At 45.1% G+C, this 10,675-nt stretch overlaps 1 long non-coding RNA gene across 1 annotated transcript; it reads left to right on the forward strand.

The window, feature by feature from the left end:
- Positions 1–329: 329 nt before the first annotated feature.
- On the forward strand, positions 330–3,642 carry LOC123331392. Its single transcript, XR_006548000.2, has 2 exons — positions 330–1,755; positions 3,497–3,642. It is a non-coding gene; the product is annotated as an uncharacterized LOC123331392 (long non-coding RNA).
- Positions 3,643–10,675: the final 7,033 nt, after the last annotated feature.

A 10,675-nucleotide genomic window follows, 5' to 3' on the forward strand; every position in this document is an offset into this window, starting at 1 on the left:
TTGTTGTTGTTCAGTTGTTAAGTTGTGTCCTACTCTTTGCCACCCCATGAACTGTAGCTCACCAGGCTTCCCTTCCTTCACTATCTCCCAGAGCTTGCTCAAACTCATGTTCATTGAGTCAGTGATGCCATCCAACCATCTCACCCTCTGTCGCCCCCTTCTCCTCCTGCCTTCAATCTTTCCCAGCATCAGGGGCTTTTCCAGGGAGTCTTCACATCAGGTGGCCGAAGTATTGGAGCTTCAGCTTCAGCTTCAGTCCCTCCAGTGAAGATTCAGGGTTGATTTCCTTTAGGATTGACTGGTTTGATCATTATTATTATGCCCATTTTATAGATGAGGAAACAGAGACCAAAAGCTCAAGCAGCAGGCCCCGGCTTGCACAGGTAGCAGTGGCAGAGCCTTTGTTCAAAGCTGGGCAGTACCTGCCAGAGGCTGTGTGCAGAAGCACCTGTATACGACTTCTCACGCCCTTAGGAGTCCTGGGCATTCATTAATTCACCCAGCAAGAATGCACAGGGTCCTGTTGGGGTGCAGGCCCGATGCTCAATGCGATAAGGAGAGCCAGCTGTTTGTTTCTGCTCAGGCATTTCCTACCATTTTCCTGACAGCCCCCCACACCCTGCCGCTCACTTGGGAGCAGACACACCATTCCCAAGATGGTGACTCTGTTTTGATGCACTGGCCTTGGGAGGTCAGGAAAGCTATGACAGAGTGGGTGCAAAGGCTTTTCTGGAACAGAGACAAAGTACAAAAGCCATGATGCTGTGATCAAAGATGGAGTCACCGGCTGAGTAAGGAAGGGAGGGAAGCTGTGGCGAGGGGAGGGAGGGTGGCTGTCATGACGCCCAGAGTCTAGTCACCCGGCCTCAAGGGTGTCTTACCTCCACTTGAGGCTTCGGGACTCTGCCGAAAGCTGCACTGTGATTGACTGGAGAGGATAAGGGTGATGAGCAAGTCAGCAGCTCCAGCCCTGTCAGCACCCATCATCTTTGTTTGTCTTTGTTTGTCTGCCTAAATAGCCTATCATGGTTTATTTCTCATCCCTCTGCAAAGGTGATTGGTGCAAGAAAATGAAGTATCTGGCATCTTATTCAGAGACACAAAACTTCATACTGATTATTGCATCTGAGGTTGCGGAAGGGAGGGGGAAGGAGGAGGCTGCTCTGTGGGAGCGTGTTTAAGGGGAAACGAGCAGGCACCCACCTGCGGAGGTGAATTCACCTGTCCCTGGCCTCCTGCCACTTCACCCCGGGCTGCTAGGGAGACAGGAGGGGGAAGAGAAACTGACGGCTGAGGGGAATTCGTCTCCAGTCTTTATCAGCCCTCTCCACCCACACCCTTGCTCCCTAGGCAGAGAGCCTGGCAGGAGAAAAACAGGCTTTACTTCGAGCTTCTCTGTCACATACGCCTTTCCCCTACCCACCTCACCAGCCCAACACCGAGAAGAAGAAAGAAGAATTGATCAAGGCTCCCCGGCCCTTGGGGAGGCATCACACACAGCATCAGTCATGCAGTCGTGGGTGTTAAGTTGAAAAAAAAAAGAGTACTCTCCACCCCAAACTAAAAGGAATGAAAGAAGGAAATACTTGCGTATGAATAGCAGGCTGCCCTCTCAAGATAGCTCCACCATCTGGAGGCGAGCCCAGGAGGCAGGAGAGGGAACTGTTCCTGAGTTTCTTAATCACAGCTCTCAGGGGGCATCCGCTGCAGCCAGCTGCCCACGACCTCAGCACACAGCTCTTGGCACAACTGCTGGTAATCAAGGGCCCAGAGGCTGCTCAAATGGAGCTTAATGTCTGTTGGGGGGTTGGGGGATGTAGATCTGAAACAAATACAGAACCATAAACGATGCTGTGCTCCTAAAGAGAAGAGCCAGGTGCCAAGAGTGGGGAGGTAGCTGGAGACCTAAGTTAGTTGGGGGCTCAGAGGAAGTGTGGAGGCCACTTTGCGGTGGGTGGGATGCAGCTGAGGCTGGGGGTGGGGTGAGGGGGCAAGCTGTGTGGGCAGAAGAAGCCACACCTGCCAAGCCCACAGCTTTAGGCCAAGCAACAACCCAAGCTGGGTCCAAGGGGAGAGGGTGGCATGAGAGGAAAATCAGGGGCTTGGGTAGGCCCCGATCAGATGTGACTTTTACTGGGATTTCCCCGGGACTCGGGTCTCTAGGCACCAAACACTGCGGTCCCTAGTTCTTTCTCAGAAGATTTGCATGTTGTTTGCTTGGTATCCCTCAACTTTGTATTTTTCATTGTTTTAAACCCAAACCCTGCAGCCTTTTTCCCCCTGTCTTTGTTCATGTTTCAGTGCCATCATTTCTTCTTTCTTTTAGCTATATTAGGCAGAACAATATGTCTAGGGAGGAAGCCAGAAGACACGAGAAAGACCCTCAGAGGGACCCTAACTTGGAGTCTCCTTCACTGGAGACCCCATTCTCTGTCCAGCACCAAAGGACACATTCCCAACTCTGCTCCCAACTGATTGTGTGACCTTGAACAAGTCACTCACCCCTCTGGGTATCTGCTGCCTCATATGTGAAATGAATGCATCACTTTAGGTCACAGGTACCCCACCTGGGATGCACAGGTAGGCTTTAAGAGGGTCCAAGACTCCTTGAAATTGTATGTAAAATTTAGTGGATGAGAGAGTTGTGCCCTTTTCCTGCAGAGAATCCAAGCTGCTCTCACTCAATTCTCAATTAGGATCAGGAACATCCCCCACCCCAAAATTAAGACTCCCTGCCCTGAGTGATGTCTGTGCAGCCGCAGCTTTCATGATCATTCAGTTGTCAACTCTGAAGTCTCATTAGACGTGGACTTACTGTAAAGCCCATGAGATGTGAGCTTCTGGGGCCCCGTGAGAGCAGGGAGATGCTGAGCGTGTTCTAGGCAGAGAGGGAAGCCCGTTACAAACAGGAAACCTTTCTACATGTGCATTTCTGATAAACCACCTAAGGAGATTACTGAAGAAACAGACCTGAATCTGCAGGGTGTCAGCAATTTACTATGAGCTCTGTCCCCCACCCCCAAGCTAAAGAAATATTCATTTGGTACTTAACTTTGTTCCCAGTTTTGTATTCTTTTTATCAAGGAGTGCTCCTGAATTATTAAGTCTTTGGACATCATACAACCTGAATTCACTCCTGGGTCTGGAATGCAACCAAGGCTGTGATGACCCAGTGGGCTCAAGCACTGGCCAGGCCGGCGGCAGTCAGACACCCAGGGTGGGAGTGGGGATCCCACACCACGTGGTGCTCCACCTGGCCGGCTCTCCTCTTACTTGGGAGCTTAGCCATTCTGGTTTCTGCTTCTTTGTCTTTCCTTTCCTTTTCCCTTTAATATGGATTCCAGGGAGTGGGTTGGAAATGACCTGAGCGAGGGGCCAACCTCCCTGGGACAAAGGCCCGGTATTTTTGACGTGGGAGTGGCGTCGGCTGTGAGTCAACCCCATACTGGCCCAGGGACAACACCTCCTTCAGAGTAGCCGCTGCGTTTGGTTTCAGGCAGCCCAGCTGTGTTCTGCATGACCGAATCGGACACCTCTCACTTCCTCTGCGAACGGAACTTGGTGTTTGGATGACGTGCGGGCAAGTCGTTTGTGCAAAATAGCACATCTCTATCGTCGGTCTCCCACCCCAACCCCCAGGCCTAAAAAAAGACAAGAAACAGAAAAAAAGCAACACCTGAGAGGAATCTGGCTTCCAATGAGTACAGACATTCTTAGCCCTGAGCGTTGCCTGCAGGACTGGAGAGTGACTGTGATCACTCCTGATTGTTGCTCAAATCTCAGGTCAAGGTCTTCCAGGCTGTGTGACCCAGGCCAGAAGGTCACTGAAAAAACACTGGGCTTAACTGACCCAGAAAGGAGCACTTCCTCTGAGCCTTCACCTTCTTCATCTTCTCAGGACAACACGAGGCATACCGACTGGGGTGGCACAGGTTGCGTCCAGCACCCAGCAGGTGCCTCCTCCAGGGCAACAAGAAGAGCTGGCCCTGCTGGAGGGTGAGATGATAAAGCACCTACCCCCTTGACAGTCCGTCCTGCGTACTCCTTCTCCCACCCTGTGTGCAGGGACGACACCACAGTCTAGGCTTTGAGACATTCGAGGGGTGGCCCCACCCTCTAAGTTGGAGGGAAGCCTGGTCTCCACGTGGTTTGCAGGCGTCGCAGTGCCCCAACACACCTGGGACAGATGTGTGATCTCTGAACCTGCCCGTTTCCTTCCTGCTTGTAGGCTCAGTGGCTGGACTGTGGCCCACACTGATGAACGAATCCTCCAGGAGTGAGACTCCTTTGGAGTTATTGGCTGCTGAAAATAAGCAAAGGACTGCAAAGATCCACAGGTCATGTGAGGCAGTCTGGTCTGCGACAGCTGACAGCAGAGACTCCAGGAGGCCGAGGAAGGCACACGCTCTCCTCCCACGGGTCTGGTGGGTCTGATTTGCCTGAAGCCAGTGGAAGATAAACAGGCAGCGGGTATGGTGTGTGAAGCCAGAGGCCCACAGCCTGAGAACTGGGGCATCACTGATGCTCTCCGGGTCTCCCCTTCCTGTCTGGGGGTGACTTTAACACCCACCTCAGAGTGATGTTTGGATGACTTAGCACAGTGCCTGGCACGCAGTGGGTGCTCAAGGCATTTTCATGCCCCCCCACCTTCCCCTTCCCCCTCCCTTCCCCTTCCTCTGTTTGCACTGCCTCCAGGATGAGGCTGTCACCTCAGGGACTCTTCAGCACTTGAGGCCTCGCTCTCCCTCCCCACCTTCCTGAGCAGTCACAGAGTGATGCAGATGCTCCTGCCCTTGCATCTGGCTTCCCTGCTTCTTCCCCAAGCATGCTGCTGTGCCAGGTCTCTTGTCTCTGGTCTGGATTCCAGCAGCCACTGCTCGCCTGCCCTAGGGTGGTCCTGTGCTCTCAGGCAAGATGCTCTTCTACCAGCTCATGGTCTTTGTCTCCTTTGGATACATGTCTGCCCTCCTCCCTCCCACTTGGACCTCACCTGGGGTCCTTCCCAGCTCGGGACTACAGACCTTTCAAGGGATCAGGTCCATGTGACAGCAGCCACCAAGAGTCCCCAGCTGAAGGATCCAGCCTCTGCCCACCTGCCCATCAAACATGGAGGCTCCAGGAATTGTCATCACAGGAAAGGCCAAGAGTCAGAAAGATCAGCTGAGCCACCCCCCACCCCAGGCAGCTTCCTCATAAGGAAGAAGAGGAGGAGCAGGAGGACGAAGTCATGGCCTCTAGAGGCCCATCCCTAAGATGTCCTAGTGGAAGAAGCCAGAGTTCTGTCTCCAGGGGCTTTGTGCAAGACCTGGGGTGGAGTGGGGTCACTACCAGCCCCTATCTTTGGCCCCTCCCTCTTGCCCTAACCCTCTCTGCCTCAAGGTGGCCAGGAGCACAGTCTGTAAGTCTCGTGACACTCCATATTATCATTAGGTTGAGTTTGCAACATAAGCCTCAGTTTTGCTGTTCTGGAATGCCTTCTGAATATGCCTGAGTAATGTCTTCCTCTGGTTTTGATGTTTCTTCCAAGGACGATTGTCACTGGAATGCATCTTCTACTGGCACCCAGGCTTCTGGTTCTCAGCCGTGAGGCTGACCAAGCTGGCTTACCCATTGGATAATGTGGTTTGCCAGGTATGGGCCAGGTTGAGCATGTCTCCAAGACAAGCAGCACAGTTAGGGACATAGTCTGTGGCCAGAATGATTACAATAGAAATGAACAAGTAGCTAGTTTCTTAAAGCATGTCCCATATACTCAGCTCTGAGCCAATGGAAACCCATGCAGGATCTGATCTCATCATCTTAGGCAAACTGATTAGTTACCAATATCCCCATTTTACAGATGAGAAAATGAAAGCTCTAAAACTGAGAAAACTTGAAGGAGAACAAGATGGTAGAGGAGTAGGTGGACGTGGACTACATATCTCTCCATGGATACATCAGGAATACACCTTCAGACACAGAAGTGCATGCAGAACACCAGCTGAGAGCATACAGGAGTACCTGACCAGAGGAAAAGAATATATAGAACCACTCCAAACTTGAGATCAAGCCCTGAGCCTTTGGAGTGGGACCACTGACTCCAAGACCCTAGAACCAGAGAACTAATCCTAGGGAGTATCAAATAGTGAGAACTCACACAAAGGAAACCACTTGAATACAAGACCCAGCATCACCCAACCACCAGTAGCACCCTGTGTAGGATGCCTCCTCTAAACAACAAACAAAGAAAAATACAAACCCAGTCATCAGCAGACAGGATTACCACCTCATTCAGCCTTGCCCATCAGAGAAAAACAAACAAACAAACAAAAACTCAGCACAAATCTCACCATATACAAAGCTTAGACAAACCACTGGACCAACCTTAGGAGGGCAGAAACCAAAAAGGAGAAAGAATTCAACCTTGAAGACTGGGAAAAGGAGACCTCAAACACAATAAGTTAAAAAAGATTAATGAAAAGGCAGAGAAATGCTACACAAATGAAGGAACAAACTAGAAACACAGAAGTCCAGATAAATGAAGAGGAAATAGGCAAACTCCCTGAAAAATAATTCAGAATAATGGTAGTAAAGATGATTAAAAACCTTGAAAACAAAATGGAGAAAATGTAAGAATCAATTAACAAAGACCTAGAAGAATTAAAAAATAAACATACAGAGACAAACTACACAATTACTTAAATTTATAATACTCTAGAAGAGATCAATAGCAGAATATTTGAAGCAGAAGAATGAATCAGTGAGTTGGAAGATAAAATGGTGGAAATAACTTCTGAAGAGCAGAATAAAGTAAAAAGAATGGAAAGAACTGAGGAGAGTCTCAGAGACCTCTGGGACAAAATCAAACACACCAACATTTGAATTATAGGGATCCCAGAAGAAGAAGTGAAAAAGAAAGGGTATGAGAAAATTTTTGAAGAGATTATAGTTGAAAATTTCCCCAACATGGAAAAGGAAATAGTCAATTAAGTCCAAGAAATGCAAAGAGTCCCATACAGGATAAACCCAAGGAGCGACATGACAAGACACATACTAATCAAACTAACAAAGACTAAATACAAAGAAAAAATATCAAAAGCAGCAAGGGAGAAGCGACAAGTAAAATACAAGGGAAACCCCATACATTTAACAGCTGATCTTTCAGCAGGAACTCTGCAGGCCAGAAGGGAATGGCAGGATGTATTTAAAGTACTGAAAGGGAAAAATCTACAACCAAGATTACTGTACCCAGCAAGGATCTCATTCAAAATTGATGGAGAAATAAAAAGCTTTTCAGACAAGCAAAAGTTAAGAGAATTCAGTACCACCAAACCAGGTTTACAACAAATGTTAAATGGACCTATATAGTCAAGAAACACAAGAGAAGAAAAAAGATCTACAAAATCAACCCCAAACAATTAATAAAATGGCAATAGGAACATATATATCAATAATTACTTTAAATGTAAATGGATTAAATGCTCCAACCAAAAGACACAGACTGGATGAATGGTTACAAAAACAAGACCCATGTATATGCTGTCTACAGGAAACCCACTTCAGGCCTCAAAACACATATAGACTGAAAGTGACAGGATAGAAAAATATATTCCATGCAAATGGAAAGCAAAAGAAAGCTGGAGTAGCAATCCTCAGACAAAATGGACCTTAAAATAAAGAATATTACAAGAGATAAGGAAAGACATTTCATAATGATCAAAGGATCAATCCAAGAGGAAGACATAACAATTGTAAGTATCTATGCACCCAACATAGGAGCACCTCAATACGTAAGACTAACACTAACCAACATAAAAGGAGAAATTGACAGTAACACAATAATAGTAGGAGACTTTAACACCCCACTTACACCAATGGGCAGATCATCAAAACAGAAAATTAATAAGGACACATAAGTCTGAAATGATACATTAGATGAGATGGATCTCATTGATATCTTCAGGACATTCCATCCAAATGCAGAATATACCTTCTTCTCAAGTGCACATGGAACATTCTCCAGGATAGACCACATCTTGGATCACAAGTCAAACCTCAGTAAATTTAAGAAATCGTTATCAGGCATCTTCTGTGACGACAATGCTGTGAGACTAGATATCAACTACAAGAAAAAAACTAAGAAACACAAACTCATGGTGATTAAACAACACATTTCTAAATAACCAGCAGATTACTGAAGAAATCAAAAGGGAAATCAAAAAATTTCTAGAAACAAATGACAATGAAAACACAACAACTCAAAACCTAGCAAAAGCAGTTCTAAGAGGGAGGTTTATAGCAATACAATCCTATCTCAAGAAACAAGAAAAACATCCAAAAGACAACCTAACTTTACACCCAAAACAACTGGAAAAAGAAGAACAAAAACACCCCAAAATTAGTAGAAGGAAAGAAATCATAAAGATCTGAGGAGAAATAAATGAAAAAGAAATGAAAGAAACAATAGTAAAGATTCATAAAACTAAAAACTGGTTCTTTGAGAAGATAAGCAAAATTGACAAGCCTTTAGCCAGATTCATCAAGAAAAAAAGAGAGAAGAATCAAATCAACGAAATTAGAAATGAAAAAGGAGAGGCTAACAAAAGACAATGCAGAAATACAAAGGATTATAAAAGACTATTATGAACAACTATATGGCAATAAAATGGATAACCTGGAAGAGATGGACAGATTCTTAGAAAAGTTCAATCTTCCAAGACTGAACCAGGAAGAAATAGAAATTATGAACAATCCAATTACAAGCACTGAAACTGAAGCTGTGATTTAAAAAATCGCCCAAAAAACAAAAGCCCAGGACACAGAGAGAATTCTATCAAACATTTAGAGAAGAGCTAATGCCTATCCTTCTAAAACTCTTTCAAAAACTTGCAGAGGTAGAAACACTTCCAAACTCATTCTATGAGGCCACCATCACCCTGATACCTAAACCAAACAAAGACAACACAAAAAAAGAAAACCACAGGCCAATATCACTGATGAACATAGATGCAAAAATCCTCAACAAAATTTTAGCACACAGAATTCACACACATCAAAAAGCTCATACACCATGATCAAGTTGGGTTTATTCGAGGAATGCAAGGATTCTTCAATATATGCAAATCAATAAATGTAATCCAGCATATAAACAGAACCAAAGACAAAAACCACATGATAATCTCAATAGATGCAGAAAAGGCCTTTGACAAAATTCAGCACCCATTTATGTTTAAAACTTTTCAAAAAATGAGCATAAAATGAACCTACCTCAACATAGTAAAGGCCATATATGATAAACCTACAACAAACATTATCCTCAATGGTGAAAAACTGAAAGCATTCCCCCTAAGATCAGGAACAAGACAAGGGTGTCCACTTTCACCACTATTATTCAACATAGTTCTGGAAGTCCTAGCTACAGCAATCAAAGAAGAAAAAGAAATAAAAGGAATCCAGATCAGAAAAGAAGAAGTAAAACTCTCACTGTTTGCAGATGACATGATACTATACATAGAAAACCCTAAAGATAGTATCAGAAAATTACTAGAGCTAATCAGTGAATTTAGCAAAGTTGCAGGATACAAAATCAATACACAGAAATCACTTGCATTTCTACATACTAACAAAAATCGGAAAGAGAAATTAAGGAGTCAATCCCATTCACCGTTGCAACAAAAAGAATTAAAAATTTAGGAATAAACTTACCTAAGGAGACAAAAGAACTGTACACATAAAATTATAAGACACTAATGAAAGAAATCAAAGATGACATAAGCAGATAAAGAGATATTCCATGTTCCTGGGTAGGAAGAATCAATATTGTGAAAATGACTATACTAACAAATGCAATCTACAGATTCAATGCGATCCCTATCAAATTACCAATGGCATTTTTCACGGAACTAGAACAAAAAATTTCACAATTCATATGGAAACACAAAAGACCCCGAATAGCCAAAGCAGTCTTGAGAAAGAAGAATGGAGCTGGAGAATCAATCTTCCTGACTTTAGATTATATTACAAAGCTACAGTCATCAAGACAGTGTGGTACTGGCACAAAAACAGAAATATAGACCAATGAAACAAGATAGCCCAGAAATAAACCCATGCACCTATGGGTAACTTATTTTTGACAAAGAAGGCAAGAAAATACAAAGAGGCAAAGATAACCACTTCAATAAATGGTGCTGGGAAAACTGGACTGCTGCTGAGTCACTTCAGTCACGTCCAACTCTGTGCGACCCCGTAGACAGCAGCCCACCAGGCTCCCCCGTCCCTGGGATTCTCTAGGCAAGAACACTGGAGTCGGTTGGCATTTCCTTCTCCAATGCATGAAAGTGAAAAGTGAAAGGGAAGTTGCTCAGTCGTGTCCGACCCTCAGTGACCCCATGGATTGCAGCCTTCCAGCTCCTCCATCCATGGGATTTTCCAGGCAAGAGTACTGGAGTGGGGAAAACTGGACAGCTACATGTAAAAGAATGAAACTAGAACACTTCCTAACACCATACACAAAGATAAACTTAAAATGGATTAAAGACCTAAATGTAAGACCAGAAACTATAAACCTCTTAGAGAAAAACATAGGCAGAACACTCGAGGACATAAATCAAAGCAAGATCCTCTATGACCCACCTCCTAGAGTAACAGAAATAAAAACAATAGTAAACAAATGGGATCTGATTAAACTTAAAAGCTT

Source organism: Bubalus bubalis, chromosome 23, assembly GCF_019923935.1.
Source record: "Bubalus bubalis isolate 160015118507 breed Murrah chromosome 23, NDDB_SH_1, whole genome shotgun sequence".
In the NCBI taxonomy this organism is placed as follows: Eukaryota; Metazoa; Chordata; class Mammalia; order Artiodactyla; family Bovidae; genus Bubalus; species Bubalus bubalis.